Here is a 5,998-nt window from a genome sequence, read left to right on the forward strand (position 1 = left end):
TTCCGGGTCAGCCTGATGGGGCGGGTTTCGTGGGCGGGGCCCGCAATTCTACTTCCTCCCCGCAGCCTCTAGTCTAATTCTCTGCTTTAGCTGTTGCCTGGCTCTTACCTGAAACCCTTCCCTCTCCCCAAAACTTAGGTGGGTTGGGCTGAAGTGTCCTCTGCCCGCTGGCTGCCTGCGAGTCAAACTGTGCTTCAGGCAGCTATGGGAACCTACCTCGGCCAAAGCTTCGGGAACCTAGTGAGTTCTGACGACTCTGGGATCTTTCCAGATGGCCCCTTTCCCCTAAAGCCTTGGAAGTTTTTGGGTTTTTTCTGTTATGTTTCAACCCAGTTTGCTGGTCCAGTTACTAGGCAGTATTTCTTGCTACGTAAGGGTGACTAGTTTTCAAAGAATGCTCCCACTGAACTAGTAAGGACTTATCCAGAATGCATATCTCAGTGTGTGTTACTCAGTATTGTTAGGAATTGATTCCAGGATCCCTTCTCTAAGGATGCCATAATCTATGGTGCTCAAGACCTTTATATAAAAATGGCATAGTGTGTGTATATAACCTCTGCATATCTTCCTGTGTACGTTGTCATCTCCAGGACACTTAAAATACCCAATCCAATGTAAACTCTGTGTACTTTGTTTTCTAGGGAATGACAAAGTCTGCATATTCAGTACAGATATGTTTCTAGAATACTTTAGTCTGCAGTTGATTGAAGCTGGATGCAGAACTTGGAGCCATGGAGGACCAAGAACGTTGAAAATGCAACAATAAGGGGAAATGCAATTTAAAAGTGGGCTGAAAAGTAAAGACAGACTTTATTAGAGATTATACACATGGTATCCACAGTTGCTAGAATGCCCCCATTAAATGGCCTGTCAGGTATTTTCTTCTTTAATTTTCTTCTTGACATGGGAGGGCCTAGCCCACTGTGGGTGGTGGCACCCTGGGTAGGTGGCCCTGAGTTGTATTGAAAAGCAAGCCAAGCTAGCTACAAGGAGAAAGTTAGTAAGCAGTAAGTACACCCCTGCTTCAGTTCCCACCTCCAGGTTCCTGCCTTGGGTTCTTGCCTTGACCTCGCTCAGCAATGGAGCTTAGCCTAAAGGTTGTCCAATAAAGTGAACCCTTCTTCCCCAAGTCATTTTTGGCCAATATTTTATCACAGCAATGGGAAGCAAACTAAGACAATCTTCCTGGAATGCTGGGTTACAAAGTAGAATGAGCAAGGAAAAAAAGAGAGACTGCTTGAAAAGAGGGGAGCAGATTTCTGAGGGGGGAGGAGGAGAGGACGTAAGGGAGAGTGGGGCAATGAGCCAGAACATATCAGAATGGTCTCAGAATTTTAGGTTGGAGAAGATACCTAATGGCCCGGTAAACATATTAATATACCAGTTAGCTAGGCCACAGCCGGGCACTGACGCTGGAGCAGAGCCCTGCTCGCCACCACAGCAATCTCTGCTTTGAATTTTGAAAGGTGACATTTTCTCTGAGATTAATATTTTTCAACTATGCTCTCATTTTCTTGATGAAAATTTTTTTTACCGACTTGCTTTAGTCTATGACTTTGTGAAATAAAAGAAGGTGACTTCAGAGGGTTTTTGAGAGGGAGGTAACAAAAGGATAGAGACAAAATTATTTGAGTCTTTATATGTTTAATCTTTCACTAAAATCATATTGATCTCTCTGACATAATTATGCACCAGGCACTGTTACAGGTGCTTGCCTACCAGAGAGAACAGAATCAAAGCCTGTGAGTTGTTTATTGTTTATGTTGCTGTGGTAGAATCAAACCCCAGGCTTTGTGTGTACTAAGCAGGCTTTCTATCACTAAGTGATAAACTGTCATATTAAGGTTATGATTGCAGTGGTGAAACACCATGACTAAAGCTACTAGGGGAGGAAAACGTTATTTGACTTACACTTCCCCGTCACTGCCCATCACTGCATGAAGTCAAGACTGGAGCTGATGCAGAAGCCATGGAGTCTGCAGCTTACTGGCTTGCTCCTCATGGCTTGCTCAGTCTGTTTTCTTATAGAACCCAGGACCACCAGCCCAGGGATGGCACCACCCACAATGGGCTGGGCCCTGCCCCATTGGTCACTAAGAAAACGCCTTACAAGCTTCCCTAGAAACCCAATCTTATAGAGCATTTTCTCAATGGAGGTTCCCTCCTCTCAGATAATTATAATTTGTGTGAAATCGACATAAAACTAACTAGCATAGTCCTTTATAATTTTTCAATGATACTTTTTGTCAAATTCATTTCTTAGTTGGAAAAAAAAAACCCTAGAAATGCTGTCTACTATATGGCAGGAAGCATTTTAAATGCTTAAAAAAAAAAGCTTCAAGTCAGTTAAAACTGGAGTTAGCTGATTCTAACTTGATGCCTGACATAAAATGGGGGGTCACTGGTGTGTCAATAGCAGTAAAGAGTCACCCCTGCCAATGCCACAATTACCACCTTCACTACTACATTATCCTTCTTGAGGCTTTCTCAAACTCCTCAGAACATCCCGAAACAGAAGGAGCAGAAAGTTGAACAAAGCCCTATATATTCTGAAAGGCAAAGCTGGTTTTTTCTAGCTGATGTGGCTGCCTGTTTCCTTTTGAGGTGAGCTCTCACTAGCCCAGGTTGGCCTTGAATTTACTGTGTAGCTACAGCTGATCCTGAAATCCGGACTCCGTTATTTCTACTTTCTGAATTACCTGCATATATTTTTATGTGCCTGCTGGAGATTCGAACTCAGGTCCTTGTGCTTGCAGAGCAATTGCTCTGATACACTGAGCCATCTTCCTAGCCCTCCTTTTATTTTTAATTCTTCATTCTTTCTTATTAAAAATTCTGAAAAACTTGGATTTGTCATACCTGCTTCCCTCTGGGGGATGTGTATATATATGTATGTATGTGCGGTGGAGGGTTGTGGGCACATTCGTGTGAATGTGGTGTCAAGGGGATAACTTCTTCTACTGCAGGCTCTGGGAATTGAACTCAGGTACTCAGGCTTGCCAAGTGTTTCTACACAATTTGCCATCTCACAGCAAGGTGAGGGGCTCTTAAATTTTAAAAGGCACCACTGTACTTAGAAGCCAACTCTTTTGCTCTTGTCCTCCTTCTTATTTTGATGTATAAACCATGGCTTTGATGATGGAAGCTGCAGCAGTCCAACTGAAACCTAGCTGTGGTCTTGAAGGTAAAAGTCACAGTGGCAGGGAGAGGCGGAAGGGGCTCTTATCCTGATGCCAGGAAGATGCTGTTCCAACCATGACTGCCTTTCTCTGGGTTTGTTTTAACGTAGGAGGAAATAAATCTCCATCTTGTTTTCATGTGCTATTACATGGGCTTTGCCTCACAACAAAGGAACCTAATTTTGACCGACTCAAGAAAGTTTGAACCCTGAAGTCATTGCTTTGAAAATAAAAGGCTTGTTTATGTAAGTGCATGTTACTGGTTTTTATTGTGTATATTTATGGTGGGAATCTTGGTCTCCCCTCGCTGTTGTCATGCAATGTTGAATTCAGAACACTACTATCCTTTTAGGATCTCAGAGTTTTACAGCTAATAATTAAGTTTTATACTAGTGAGGCAGCATACGATTACAGTGACTTTATAGGGAAACAAATGACGTTGAGTTCAGCTGATTGGCGCCTTACCGAAATAGATTACACATGAGCTACAACAGAACCAGTTCAGAACTTGTCATCCCAAACACACTGACCACAGAAAGAACCATCTTCACAACAGCCAGCGTATGGAGGGAAATGCCTCAGGCTCGCCTCTTCATGTCACGTGTCATAGCCCGTCTTGGAAACATCTAGGAATCTGTTGGGTCTGAAGAAGACATTTTTATCATTCAGGGTTTTACAGTGATTTTGAAAAGGCATGCGTAGCCCAGTGGGAAGAATTTGCTGTTCTCATCAAGAGCTTTAGTGACAGCAGATGATACAAATACAAGAGATTTATATACCAATCATTTTTAAATGTTGGATGAAAAAAACCTTACTATTCTGAGCCACCAACCATAGCCTTGCTTTGCTTGAATTTGTCAAGGTTCTCAGGAACAGCACCAAGAGAATGCATGTGTAATTACAGGATGTGATTTATTAGATCAGCCTCCACCATCAGAGGCTAGGGAGGCTCCTGATGGCTGTCTGCAAGTTGGAGAGCTGAGGAGACCAGGGGCTGCTCAGTCTAAGGAGCTAAATCCTCAGAGTGAGAGAACTGGAGAGTGCAGCTTTGCCTGGAAGCTGAGGGAATCTCATGAATGCTAAGGTAGCTGCAGCCTGAATTCTGCAGCAGTGGCAAACACAAAGGGCTCAACAGCCATGAAGAATCCAACTTCCCCTTCTGCCTCTTGACCCATCTGGGCCTGTGGCCTATTGGACAGGGGCCACTCACGGTCAGTAGTAGGTCCTTCCCTCCTGCTCAAGAACCTACTGGCCTTATTGCTTTCTTAAATTGTGTGTGTGTGTGTGTGTGTGTGTGTGTGTGTGAGAGAGAGAGAGAGAGAGAGAGAGAGAGAGAGAGAGAGAGAGAGAGTCAGAGGCAAGTAGATCTAAGTTTGAGACCAACCTGGTCTACATGGAGAATTCTAGGCTAGCCAAAGCTACATAATAAATAAGATCCTATCTCAAAAAGAGAAAAGAAAGGAAAATGAAAGTAAAGAAAAAATTATTTAAGGTGAATCCACACATTCAGAGGACTTAGGCAGCTGCTATCAGAAGACATAAGAACACACCAGCAAATATTCTTAACGGGTTAGGGGTGGGTAGGGCTACCACACCTAAAAACTTCTGTTTATCTCTTATTTTTGGTTGTTGGTGAATTCATTTTAAAAATGGAATGTGTGAGCCAGGAGGTGGTGGTCCACATCTTTAATCCCCACAAAGTAGGCAGAGGCAGCAGAGGCAAGCAGATCTCTGTGAGTTCAAGGACAGCTTGGTCTATAGAACAAGTTCCAGGGCAGCCAGGGCTACACAGAGAAACCCTATTTTGAAAAGCCAATAAATAAATAAATAAATAAATAGATGAATGAATGACTAAATGAATGAATGAACGAGAACTGCTCACTTGCTACAGAATATGTACTTTTAAACCTTTGTATTGAAGTATAAATATGCTTAGAAGGACACACAGACTATGTAGTGCACACTGGGTGAGTCACCATGCTTACCCTGATAACAGCTATATAAAATGCAGGATGCTGTTTTGGAAAATAGTTTGTCAATTTTTCAAAAAGGTGAAATGGTAATTCTGGCCATAGGTATATATCCAAAAGTGTTGCATGAAATACAAAGACTATATTCATACGAATGCTGGTGCATGAGAACTGAGGTGGTAGCTTTGTGGCAGAGATGAAACCCTGAGTGTAGTTACTGGGACTGAAAAACAAAAAACAAAAGCTTTGGCTACATGTGTACATACATGTCTTCGGATGCATTATTTATAAAGGACAAAATGTCCATATATGGTAGCCATGTTCATCATTTGGTAGATACACAAACATAGCATGTTTGCACAATAGAATGTCAATAAAAAGGGCTAAAAGACATACATGCTACCATAGGCATGAGCCCTGGTAATAGTGTACTAAATGACAGCAGAGGGGCACTGTTTCTTACAGTTGGGCTGGAGCTGTAACATCTGGTCAGTAAAAGAACCAGAAAATTAATATGTGGAACACTCTGGAAAATTCATTAAAAAGAACCAGATATACCTTGTGGGACACTTTAACATTCCCCTCTTTCCTTCCTACATCGGGTGTAAATGGGAACTGGGAGTGAGGCAGCCATTTTGCAACCCCAGGCTAACAAATGGAAGATGAGTTCTGTAAGCCAGGGAATGCACTCAAAAGCTAAAAGCAACCCGGGTCCCTGCTCCCTGGGGAACTGCCTTATCAGCCAGGGGAATGAATCTCCAGCCTTGTGAGTTTTTCAGGAACACACCACTTATCTGTGCAAGACACTTTATGTCCATTTGCCTTTTGTCACTTTCTGCCAGTCTTACT

At 42.7% G+C, this 5,998-nt stretch overlaps 1 long non-coding RNA gene across 1 annotated transcript; it reads left to right on the forward strand.

Annotated features, from left to right (window-relative positions):
- The first annotated feature begins 641 nt into the window (after nt 1-641).
- Nucleotides 642-3,431, forward strand: LOC116900520. The gene is made up of 2 exons (XR_004387935.1): nt 642-874; nt 3,290-3,431. It is a non-coding gene; the product is annotated as an uncharacterized LOC116900520 (long non-coding RNA).
- Nucleotides 3,432-5,998: the final 2,567 nt, after the last annotated feature.

Source organism: Rattus rattus, chromosome 5 (genome assembly GCF_011064425.1).
Source record: "Rattus rattus isolate New Zealand chromosome 5, Rrattus_CSIRO_v1, whole genome shotgun sequence".
Taxonomy (NCBI): domain Eukaryota; kingdom Metazoa; phylum Chordata; class Mammalia; order Rodentia; family Muridae; genus Rattus; species Rattus rattus.